The sequence below is a fragment of the Eleutherodactylus coqui genome, chromosome 4 (genome assembly GCF_035609145.1).
Source record: "Eleutherodactylus coqui strain aEleCoq1 chromosome 4, aEleCoq1.hap1, whole genome shotgun sequence".
Taxonomy (NCBI): domain Eukaryota; kingdom Metazoa; phylum Chordata; class Amphibia; order Anura; family Eleutherodactylidae; genus Eleutherodactylus; species Eleutherodactylus coqui.
The window spans coordinates 140,736,651-140,750,173 of NC_089840.1; positions in this window are offsets into that span (position 1 = coordinate 140,736,651).

The window sequence follows — 13,523 nt, forward strand, 5'->3', positions numbered from 1 at the left end:
AGCCCTCACTGTTGGCACACACCGCCGTCGGCCGCTCACCACATTCATTACCAGCAGGGGCCACGGCTCCCCTGCCGGTAGTCACTCAGCTGCACTGCTAGTCGCGCTGATCCCCGATGCACACTGTGATGTCAGTGTGCAGCCAGGATACTCCTCCCCCTTCCACTGACGTCTCCTTTTAGGTTCCACAAGAGCAGGAGGAAGACTGATGTCACATTGTGCGCCTGGGAACAACACTGAGAAAGGAGCAGCGGCACTTCCATAAGGAGGAGGGGGTAAGTATATGGGTCTCAGGGGGCACAATTACTACTGGGGCCGCTGTGGAAAGTCACTATTAAAGCTGGGGCTGCTGTGGAATGTCACTATTACTGCTGGGGCTGCTGTGGGATGTCATTATTACTGCTGGGGCCGCTGTGAGGTTTCACGATTACTGCTGGGGCCGCTGTGAGGTTTCACTATTACTACTGGGGCCACTTTAGGCTGTCACTATTACCACTACGGCCGCTGTGGGATGTCACTGTTACCACTGGGGCCGCTGTGGGGTCACTTATTGCTGGGGCTGCTGTGGCGGTCACTATTACCGCTTGGACTGCTGTAGGGGAGGTCACTGCTACTGCTGGGGCCGATGTGGCAGGAGGTCACTGATACTGCTGGGGCTGGTGTCGGGGGGGGGGGGGGGGGTCACTGTTACTGCTGCAGCTGATGTCGGGGGGGGGGGGGGTCACTGTTACCACTGCAGCTGATGTCGGGGGGGGGGGGTTAGTGTGACCGCTGCAGCTGATGTCGGGGGGGTCACTGTTACCACTGGGGCCGCTGTCGGGGGGGGGTCACTGTTAATGCTGGGGCTGCTGACAGGGGTCATTGTTACTGCTGGGGCCGCTGTCAGAGGGTCACTGTTACCACTGGGGCTGCTGTCGGGGGTCACTGTTACAGCTGGGGCCGCTGTCAGAGGTCACTGTTACCGCTGGAGCCGCTTTGCAGGCTGTCACTATTACCACTAGGGCCGCTGTGGAGCGGTCACTGTTATCACTAGGGCCGCCATGGGAGGTTACTGTTATCACTGTTATAAATGCTGTTGAATATCCTCATCAGAAATTTCCACAGCAAATTCTGCAGCATTTCCGCATCCAAAAAGCAGTCAAAATCTGCACCCTGTATTTTTTGAAGCGGCCCTGTCCTTTTTTTTTTTTTTAATAGCGGAGGTAAAAATCACACGTGATAAGTCCCGCCCCCTCACATGTTGGCACTTTGTGATAAACAAGTGGGTTTTGGGATGCAGTTTGGGCACTCAGTCTCTAAAAGGTTCACCACTGCTATATGTGAGTACAATGTATTCTGTTTGCATTATTATATATATAGTTGTAGAGCTCAGGCAGTAAGCTGGAGCCTCAGGTGTAGCAGTCGCAGGTCTGGAGAGTAGTCAGGGAAGAGCCAGGGGTCAGCAACAGGAGGTCTCGTGTCCCGTACAAATGGAGGAGGTGGGTAGCGTTGTCAGAAAGAAAGCCAGAAGTCGGTATTAGGAGATGTTAGTTTAGATAACAGCGGAGCAGGCATTAGTGGAGCTAGATCAAAGCTTTTGAAGCGCAATAATAACACACTTGAGCAGTGACACGTTTAGGCTTACATAGTTAGCCTAATTTGGAACTGGGTGAAGAAGCTACAAAAGGGGAACAGGCCAGGGAACACGAGATCATTGCTATACTTTAGCAGAGGGAGCTGTCCAAGGGCTAGATAGCCTAGTTGAAAGCTGCTGACTGGAGTGCAGGAGGTTGTGGGTTTAAGTCCTGCCAGAAGTCCTTACTCCATTCTTAATATAACATAATTAGAAAACATCATAGATTTAATTAATATGCAATAACGTTATGTTTAAAAGCTGATGATTGATGCACAGTTTTTAAATCCGTAACACATTTTAAAAATTTTTGGCAAATACATAAACACAAAAATTAGGTTCAATTAATAAAAATACTATTCAATGAAAACCTGATCTGCTCACATCTGCAACATCTAGTCATGAGGCTGACATTGTAACTTAGATGAATTCTATGTGACTGCTCTCTAATCTAATAGTTGCATTTCTGCTACTTAGACTTTTTATTTATCGTAATTACCTAGGTGAATAATTTTAAATTTTTCCTGTACTCCTTAGGGCAAAATCTGATCTGATATTGCACTGTTAAATATCTGATTTTGGCCTGTGAGTGCAATGCATTTTCTGAAAAAAAAAAATTCAGTAGTAAAGATGAAAAAATTGCATCACACTTGCATGCAACTCACATTTCCATTGCGAGTGTGAAGCAAATTTTTTTCCCTGCCATAGAGAATAATGTGTGATTCTTAAAACAAGAATAAAAAGGACATGCAGCGATTTTTCTGTCTCGGACCATCGATCCAAGAGAAAAAAAATAAATGGCTTATGTGAATAAAAAGATTTAAAACACGTGTTCTTCTCACGTGTGAGTTCTTTGGAGATCGCAATTAGATGGAAGTTGCCCGTGTGGAAAGCATCCATTCCTTATACCTGTACTGGCTGCAATTACCAATAGCGAATTCCTATGCTCTGTATGTAAATACACCAGTGCATTTGTTTCTTGAGAAACTCAGTTCATCAAAATGACGAGAATTTGGCTCCAATATATATTACATAATAATCTACACAGTGAGTCATATGCGGAAGTCATTAAGTAAATACTGGGGAAATCCTTTGCTACAACTAGAACAGTGGATAGTCTGTAGAACTGGTTCCTGTTGACATTTGTCTATTTCTCAGGAATTGGTTAAGAACAATAGTGCTCAAACTCAGGGCTGAACTGACCGGACAGTCTACTAAAGGATTCTTAAGTGGGTCTAGGCTCGAACACAGTAAAGGGGACACAAAATTTAAGGCAAAGACAATAATTTTGGAGCTGACTTTGGAGCCTATTAAATGTCACTTTGGTCTATTTTTTGGGGGCGAGTCACAAATTATCATGCTCCGTGATCCACAGTGAAGTGGAGAGCAATCAGCCCGAAGTTCAATTTATTCAGTGAAAAGCAGTCACAAGGAAAGGCAACGTGTTTCGGCCTTAGGTAGGCTTTTTTCAAGTTTAAAAAATATACAGCGTCACGGTACATATATAGAGAACAGGTACTTACATGGCCTCGTGATGGAGTGGTAACGCGATGGCGTCATTTGATGACGTCAAAGAGTAGTGTCGCCGATCATATGACTTCCGAGGAGTTGGAGCACAAAGGACGTGCGCTCCAAAGCATCGTGAGTGGCTTTCATTCATAAAACACAGAGTATGTGTTCTAAAAGGGAACGCAGTGATGATGTTCACATGTGTTGATTTAATTGTATGAAAGGATGTTGTAAAGGGTTATTTATAGAGACTGGATTTATGATCAAGAATAAATTATATTTTATATAAAAAAAAGTATTCTGTTATGCAGGATATGGAATAAAAAAGAGTAAATGGTTGTATATATATATATATATTCACCATCATTTTCTTTTAAACTGTCTTGTGCCGAATGACCGAAATGAAGTGGTAGAAAAAAATCTAAACCCTGTGCATCTTCTTGTATCATATGATGTTATTGAAAAAATGTAAAAAAAATTAATTTCTGGTCCATGTTTTAGCATTACATTGTCATTATGTGTATATATTATACATTTTTAAAAAATATTTAATTTTTATATTTAGGATGTAAACCTTGATTAAAATACAGCATCCCTACCTGGGTGAAAGATTCGGGAAGTCCCAGTCTCACTGATTTATCTCTATATTGCAAAGCCAACATTGCTAATTGCTCTTCCAATAAATGTGTGCATGGGGTAGTTTTGCCACAAAGAGTTCGTTGATATCTATCCCTGGACCACTCACCCCCTTGCTGGTGAACCCTCAATTTAAGGCCTTTGAACATAATACATCTCTCATGTCTCTTCCCTCGGAACCCATTCCATGCTTGAGAGACGTTCTTGGTGCGGCAGGCTTGAGGCCCTTGGCGGAGTTCTACAGAGCTTGGCTTCATTACTTTCAGCTACGGTGGGCCTTCGAGTCTCTGACTCCTGGATCAGTCTCAAGCCAGAAACTCCTTTCGAGGTGCTTTGCATGTCCACGGATTCTCCCAAAGATCCAATTTCGTGCTTATAGAAGATGCTGCTTGCGCAGGCGATGGGGGACAAGCCTCCGGAATTTGTAGGGGCTTGGGAGCAGTAGTAGGGTCATCACCTACCAGGGGAGCTATGGCAGAAAGCTTTCATACTAACACATAAGGGTACCATATATTCCAGACTCCAGGAACTCAATTTTAAGATCTTATCTCATTGGTACAGAATGCCGGAGCATTTACATAAAATGTTTGCTCAGTCCTTCCCTTTGTGCTGGAGATGTCTGGGAGACAGGGTCAGTATGACACATATTTGGTGGAATTGCCCTCCTGTAGCAACTCTGTGGTTGGACGTTTCGGCCATATATAATGCCATGGGTGGCATTCTGGTTGTTCTCACCTTTGAGATGACGATGCTATCCATGTTCTCGGGGTCCATGGCTAGTATAAAGAGAAATCTATTATGGTTCTTCGTCCAGGCTGTCAGGCAGATAATCCTGAGGTTTTGCAGATCCAGTGCAGCTCCAATTAAAGTTCATTGGGTGGAGGCGGTCAATACCCTGTTGCGCTATGAGGAGAAGAGAGCTAAAGAGGACTTATCGCTTACAGCGTTTTATGCGGAGTGGCAGCCTTGGCTCGACTTCAGATCTTCCCCCAAATTGGGGAGGTGGTTGTCCACGGGGCTGGCCACGACTTAGGATCCGACTCTTGCATCTTGTGGCACACAGTCAGCCTTATCCATCGCCTCTTCGCTTTCCTAAGCGATTATGCCCTCTTCTCACTCTTCCCTTATAGTCTTACTCCTCAGAGAAGACTTTTTTTTCCTAAGTTCTTTTTCTAAGTTCCACAGTTTTATTTTATGTATTAAGAATACATAAAATAAAACTATTTTATGTATTCATAATAATTATTTTGTTGATGTAATAGCAAATGTTTGGCAGACGGGTTCTATGATAAAAGATGTATGATGTTTACACTTTTTCTGGGTTACAATTCTCTCATTGTTCAGATGTGTATTACTGCCATCTATGCATTGACTCCTTTGTCACAATAAAATCTTTTTGAATGAAATATATAGTCTTCAATACAGATAAACCACAAAATATACAACCATTTACTCTATTTTATTCCATATCTTCCATAACAGGATAATTTTATGCAAAATAGAATGTAACTATTGATCATAAATCCAGTCTCTCTAAATAACCCTTTACAACATCTTTTCATACAAGTAAGGGTGCCTGCACAGGAACGGAATTTCCAGCACCTTATTTTAGGCACATTGGCCGCCTGCAGACGAGCGGAAATCCCGCCGCGGGATTTCCCGCGGGATTTCCGCCGCTGAAGGTCTGCATAGGAGTGCATTACAATACGCACTCCTATGCAGAAGGCCGCGGTTTGGCCGCGCGAAATGTCGCGCGGCAAACAAACCGCGGCATGTTCTAATTTTCTGCGGGGCACGCACTCACCTGGCCGCCGGCTCCGGCCTGCGCATGCGCCGGCTGCGCGGCAGCCGGCACATCAAAGAGCCGGGGCCGCCAGGCGCGGGTGAGTACGCGCTCGCCCCTGCAGGCTCTGGGGTCGGATCGCGCGGCGAGATTTCTCGCTGCCGGATCCGACCCGCTCGTCTGCAGGCGGCCATTATCTGCCCCAGACCGCAGCCAATATACTCCTATGAGGATCCGCAGTTGTCCCCAGACGGACGGATTTGTATCGCGTTTTTTCACGCGCGTGAAAAAATCTGCGACCTGTTCTAATTTTGGTCGGATTCTGCATGTGAAGCCTCCAATACAAGTGAATGGGTGCGTTTTTTCACACATTACATCCGCAGTGCAGCTGCAGATGGAGTCACTGGTTGCTATGACTACAGGAAGTAGGCATGGTAGGAGGCGTCCCAACACACAGCACAGAGCTTCACAGGCAAATTTGTAGAGGGAGATAGGTAGTATTTCTTGCCAATGCAGGATCTAAGAATGCAAAATCTGTAGTAATGAATTCGGCCGCCTGCAGACGAGCGGGTCGGATCCGGCGGCGAGAATTCTCGCCGCGGGACCCGACCCGAGAGCCTGCAGTGACGAGCGCGTACTCACCCGCGCCTGGCGCCCCGGCTCTTTCATGTGCCGGCTGCCGCGCAGCCGGCGCATGCGCAGACCGTAGCCGGCGGCTGGGTGAGTGCGAGCCCCGCACAAAAATAGGACATGCCGCGGTTTGTTTGCAGCACGAGATTTCGCGCGGCCAAACCGCGGCCGTCTGCATAGGAGTGCGTATTGTAATGCACTCCTATGCAGACTTTCAGCGGCGGAAATCCCGCGGGAAATACCGCCGCGGGATTTCCGCCCGTCTGCAGGCGGCCTTCCTCTTGTGAATTTTTTTGCAGTGACTGAAATAAAGTCACGCTGGAGAAGCGCCTGAAAAAAGTTACATGGATAAAACATGCCCACAAAGACATCTGCTCAGCGGGTGAAAGCATGTTGCCAGAATAATTTAACGGTGCTCGCACAAGCAAGAGGGACAAAACGGAGTCTGGGTGTTGGTTTTTAAGCTGTTTTCCAAGGAATGGGCAGTTCTCTAGGGGTTGGGTTTACAATAAGGGGTGTCTGCTGGTTTTTCTGCGCGGTTTTTTCCGCAACACATCCGCGCGTGATTTTTCACGCATCCGCACCTATCCGCAAGCACATTTAGGTACCATACGCGTGTGAAAATCCGCTAGCGGAATCCGGAACGCTCGTGTGCAGGCGGCCTAAATCAAACACATGTGAACGACATCACTGCGTTCCCCTTTAGAATGCATAGTCCGTGTTTTATGAATGAAAGCCGCTCACGGCACTTTGACATGTACCGTGATGTTGTATGTTAAGCTTGAAAAAGGCCTACCTAAGGCCGAACTGCTTTGCCTTTCCTTGTGACTGCATTTTACTGAATAAACTGCACTTCTGGAATACCTCTGGGTCCGGAGAAAAACTTCTATTTACCGCTGTGACACATAGTAGGGAGGATCCAAGGAGGAATCCCCCCAGACTAGTAAGTGATGTTCCCATTTCACACAGGCATATATATGTGACATCTTGTAACAGACATGTCTCCTTCACTGTGAGTTACCTGCATTTTATTCATTAAGCATAGCCTCTTTTTCCCCTTTCTTCTTGCATTAATCAACAAACAATTAATCCCTTCCTGCTTTGGATTCCACCATTCATCACCAGTCTGTTATTTTCAGTGATTTATACCCTGTCTATTTCCTCAGTCCTTGCTTGATGGTCATTGTTCTTTTGCCCTAATGTCTGCCTGTCATCCCTGCAGGGCAGAGGCGTAACTTGAAGTTTCTGGGCCCCGGTGCAAAATCTTTAACAGGGCCCCCAACTATAATGCTTTTTTCATAGTACTGGGCTCCCGATATGGAGAAGAGAGGTCTTATGGGCCCCATAAGGCTCCTGGGCCTGGGTGCAACCGCATCCCCTGCACCCCCTATAGTTGCGCCCCTGCTGCAGGGTCTCACCCTAGAGACAGACACATCAGCACCAGGCGGACAAGTCCCCACCACACAAATCCCCTATTACACCTTGTTGATGATGCACTTGTAATATAGAAGCAAAAGCACTAGGAATACAGAAGCACTAAAACAGGAACAGCAATCTTCCAATATTACTGAGAGATGACTAAAAACACACGGGGAGATTTATTAAGACTGGCGTTTCAGAACACCAATATTAATATTATCCCATCAGCACACGATGTACCTAATAAAGAGGAGCGCACTCCTTCATATTATTAGCTACATCTCACCGATACAGAAATCGATCCAAGCTAGGAGCTCGAGTACATGTATAATTTACACCAGTTTATCACAAATTATACAAAAACATGTCAATCTGGGGAAGCCACACCAATTATATAAAGCTTATACCGCTTTTTTGGGAAAATAGCGTGCACAGGCATTAGGCCAGAGTTAGTTAGTGAGCCACACAAAACATGCTGGCTGGGACTGTACTCTAAACTAGCGTAAAACACGTGTAAATAATCTAAATCAGTTGATAAAAAGGTCAATTTATTATTTCATTATTTACCAAAGATTCCACAGAAATTTCATGCAAAAAATTAAAACAAAATATTACAAGATACATTTGAAAATTTCATATAGGTATGTAAAACAGTCTTTATTTTGTTGTGGAAGAAGAATAGGACGAGTCCAGTAACTGCGGTGGATTTTAGAAAATTATAAAACATTTTTTCAAATTACAAAAAAAACAAAACACATGCAGTTTAAGATGTTGGTTAATTTTGCACTTAGACTTAACGATTATTGTTCAGAAGATCATTTAAATGAGTGAAACTGAATGATAACCCTGTGTAATAAGATTTTGTTTAGGTGGATTTTTTTTTGTTTCTGATTCATTTGGTTAGCAAACCATGAAAACATCCACAATTTTATCTGTGAGATCGTTTTTAGAGTCCGGAGATTGACTTTTCAAAATTTGAGAAACCTTCCTGAACTAGTAAAATATGCATCAGTGCATGAAAAATCACTGGAGGGTACTTAAATGTCATTAAACACATAATAATAACCTCTAAAAGTGCACCGTTTTCTTCCTCTTCCTCTTGTGGGTAAGGTCACTTTCTCTAATTATTCCCCAGATATAGTCACCAAGCATTCGCTCATTATACTGTCCTTGGTACCGCCTTTCAAACTCTTGAATGTCTTGGTGGAATCTTTCCCCCCCGTTCCTCTGAATATGCGCCCATGTTTGACTTAAACACTTCTAGATGTGAGTTGTGAACATGCAACTTGAGTGACATTCTGCATCCCATCTTGTGGTAGTTGTTAAGAAGATTCCAAACCACATTTTTGTAATTCTTTACCTTATGATTGGCCAAAAAACCATCTACAACATTAATGAAGTTCTTGTATGTTTTTCTTTCAATTGGTAGCAGCCTTTTCATGAATTCGTCATCAAGTAATTAATTTCCTCACCTGTGGGCCCACAAATTGTTTAATGAACTCCAGTTTTATGTGAAGAGGAGGCATTAATATCTTCTCTTGCTTCACAAGTGGTTCACACTTTGTTGTTCTCACCAACCACAAAATCATTCCTCGTTGGCCACTCAACAGTTTCATAGTGCCTGGCAGTATCCCTACTATCCCATAAACACAAGAAACATGGATACTTTGTATATCCACCTTGCAATCCCACCAAGAATGTGATCATTTTGAAGTCACTTATAAAATCCCATTGATTTTCCTCATACTGTAACACCTGAAGGATGTATTGGACATTTCTATAGTCTTCTTTGAGATGCGCTGAGTGAGCAATTGGGATAGGGATATTTATTGCCATTATGAAGGAAAACTGATTTTAAACTTTTGCTAGAACTGTCGATAAAGAGTCGCCAGTCCTTTGGATAATAAGGAAATCCAAGTTCTCCAAATAAGCTCCTCACATTGTGGCAGTAGCACAATTGATCTTTAAGAATAAACCACTGAGAGAATGTTTGATGATGTTTTCGCTGCTTAGATATCTTGCAGCTTTTATCCAACAGATTCCATTCCTTTAGCCTGGATGTTAAAATCTCTGTGTTTGATTTTGTTAGCCTCTCAGGGTTCCACTGTGCATAATTTTCATTGCACAAATCATGATCCTCCATATGTGACCATCTAGGGGATTGTTACTTGCTCAGGATTGCCATCTTCTACTCTGAGATGGTTGGCAGCACTCAGAAAACCCACACAGGCCAGTTTTTGGTAAAAGTAAATCAAGTCTATTTATTTTCAACATAAAACCAGTATAGAGGCTTCATGCTATTATTCCTGCCATAGCTTACCCGTTAGCACAGTTAGTCAATAATATTCTATTCAGGCATTCTTTAGTAACCATATCAGTGCAGCTAACATACACTACCGTTCAAAAGTTTGGGGTCACATTGAAATGTCCTTATTTTTGAAGAAAAAGCACTGTACTTTTCAATGAAGATAACTTTAAACTAGTCCTAACTTTAAACAAATGCATTCTATACATTGCTAATGTGGTAAATGACTATTCTAGCTGCAAATGTCTGTTTTTTTGTGCAATATCTACAAAGGTGAATAGAGGCCCATTTCCAGCAACTATCACTCCAGTGTTCTAATGGTACAATGTGATTGCTCATTGGCTCAGAAGGCTAATTGATGATTAGAAAACCCTTGTGCAATCATGTTCACACATCTGAAAACAGTCTAGCTCGTTACAGAAGCTACAAAACTGACCTTCCTGTGAGCAGATTGAGTTTGTGGAGCATCACATTTGTGGGGTCAATTAAACGCTCAAAATGGGCAGAAAAAGAGAACTTTCATCTGAAACTCGACAGTCTATTCTTGTTCTTAGAAATGAAGGCTATTCCATGCGAGAAATTGCTAAGAAATTGAAGATTTCCTACAACGGTGTGTACTACTCCCTTCAGAGGACAGCACAAACAGGCTCTAACCAGAGTAGAAAAAGAAGTGGGAGGCCGCGTTGCACAACTAAGCAAGAAGATAAGCACATTAGAGTCTCTAGTTTGAGAAACAGACGCCTCACAGGTACCCAACTGGCATCTTCATTAAATAGTACCCGCAAAACACCAGTGTCAACATCTACAGTGAAGAGGCGGCTGCGGGATTTTGGGCTTCAGGGCAGAGTGGCAAAGAAAAAGCCATATCTGAGACTGGCCAATAAAAGAAAAAGATTAAGATGGGCAAAAGAACACAGACATTGGACAGAGGAAGACTGGAAAAAAGTGTTGTGGACGGATGAATCCAAGTTTGAGGTGTTTGGATCACAAAGAAGAACGTTTGTGAGACGCAGAACAAATGAAAAGATGCTGGAAGAATGCCTGACGCCATCTGTTAAGCATGGTGGAGGTAATGTGATGGTCTGGGGTTGCTTTGGTGCTGGTAAGGTGGGAGATTTGTACAGGGTAAAAGGGATTCTGAATAAGGAAGGCTATCACTCCATTTTGCAATGCCATGCCATACCCAGTGGACAGCGCTTGATTGGAACCAATTTCATCCTACAACAGGACAATGACCCTAAACACACCTCCAAATTGTGCAAGAACTATTTACAGCAGAAGCAGGCAGCTGGTATTCTATCGGTAATGGAGTGGCCAGCGCAGTCACCAGATCTGAACCCCATTGAGCTGTTGTGGGAGCAGCTTGACCGTATGGTACGCCAGAAGTGCCCATCCAACCAATCCAACTTGTGGGAGATGCTTCTAGAAGCGTGGGGTGCAATTTCACAAGCTTACCTCAACAAATTAACAGCTAGAATGTCAAAGGTGTGCAATGCTGTAATTGCTGCAAAAGGAGGATTCTTTGACGAAAGCAAAGTTTGATGTAAAAACAATGTTATTTCAAATACAAATCATTATTTCTAACCTTGTCAATGTCTTGGCTCTATTGTCTATTCATTTCACAACGCATGGTGGTGAATAAGTGTGACTTTTCATGGAAAACACAAAATTGTTTGGGTGACCCCAAACTTTTGAACGGTAGTGTATATGCTCCTCTCTGGAATCTCACAGACCCTCCAGCCAGAGAGGGCAGTCTCCTCCAGCATGGAGGAACTCCACAATAACCCTGAGTGTGGCAGGAACTGAAACTTCCACCTTCCTTCCTGCCACACCCACACAGCTGTTCTCTCTCATCAGTTAGCATAATGACCGCTTCGGAGCCCTCTGCTGGTCACTCTGCTAACTACACTATCACAATATGCAGCAGCAAGCCTGACAGACAAACTATGCTTTAGCCTGGGGAATACTGCAATTCTCTGTTTGTGGCTTCAGACAGTGTTCAAAGTTCCCAGTCCGGCCACTACAAATTGTTTGCATGTCTTAAATAGTTTTTATTCACTGATAATCCTAATACTCTAAAATTGTACTTATTGCACAAAATCCACAAGAAGTTTGGAAGAACTGCCCTGTAGGCCATAATCTCCGGGCGAGGCTCAATATTTTTAAATAAGATTTTCAGAAAATATGCTATGAATACTACATACCATATATACTCAAGTATTAGCCAACCTGAGTATAAGCTGAAACAATAAATTTCACCACAAAAAACTAGGAAAACTTATTGACTCGAGTATAAGCCGAGCTATACTTGAGTATCTACTGGGTAAAAAAAAAAGCCTCCATACTCACCTCCCAGCCGGCGTCTGTGTCTGTGCGACAAGCTGCTTAAATTCTTCCTGCTGACATCCCCCGCCGTCCTCTCTGCTTGGCTCTGTCAGTGCTGTGTAAGTAAGTGCTGTGATTGGATTGAGTGCCAGCCCATCACAGCTGGTGCTCAATCCAATCACAGCACTTACTTACACAACACTTACGGCAGGGGATTTGAAAGCCGAGCAGGGAGATGACAGTGGGGAGAATTCTAAAGCAGCTTGATTGGCTGTGAATGATTGAGCAACGGCTGTGATTGGCTGACGCTCGATCCAATCACAGCTCTTAATTACACAGCGCTGATGGCGGGGGATGACAGAGCCGAACAAAGAGGACGACGGGGGATGACAGTGGAGAGAATTCAAGCAGCATGACACACCACCGCTGGAGACACAGACGCTGGCTGGGAGGTGAGTATGGAGTATTTTTTTAAGCCTTCCCTGACTCGAGTATAAGCCGAGGGGGGCTTTTTCAGCACAAAAAAATGTGCTGAAAAATTAGGCTTATACTTGAGTATATACAGAGACACAAGTGACTTTCTAATAAAATTAAAAGATACTGAGATATTGGTAGAAGCTTTATTGGTTTGCTTTGATATAGTCAGTTTATATATGTCTAATAAGTGTTCTGTTGGTTTAAATGCAGCAAAACCAGTTACTGAAAGATCACATTACTCTGTGAAATGTGAGGATTTCAGGTTATTGCTGCTGGATTTAGTCCTGAGGAGCCATTATTTTTTGATTGCGGATGATTCTCATACGTAAATCATAGGAAATGTGAGTGTGAATGTCATACCCACTTATGCAAACATTGTAGTTTCCAGGATGGAAGAGGAGGTGTCGATCTATGTGTCCCACCACTTTGAATCTGTGTTACGGTGTTGGAGATACATAAACGACATCTTAAAGACGGTATATATAATTTATTAACTAAGGTCTCCAATTTCAGTGGTACAGTGCATCTTTATGTTAAGAGTACACATAAAAATACCCTTCTACAATTTGAGAATTCACAAATGTTGAAAGGCCTAGTGTATAGGCAGAGGATATGGGTTAAAAGAATTATTAATAACAAGGATAAACTGAAGGATGCTCTTCATACAATGATGCAAAAATGTTAAGCAAGGCATAACCTATATAATGTTTTACAACTGCAGGGAGAAGAATTTAATTGAGCCCTGGGATCAGCTGTTTAATAAACAGTAGAAGGTCACCTTTTCAAAGAACCCCTTTTGTCATTACATATAACTATAAGAGATGAGC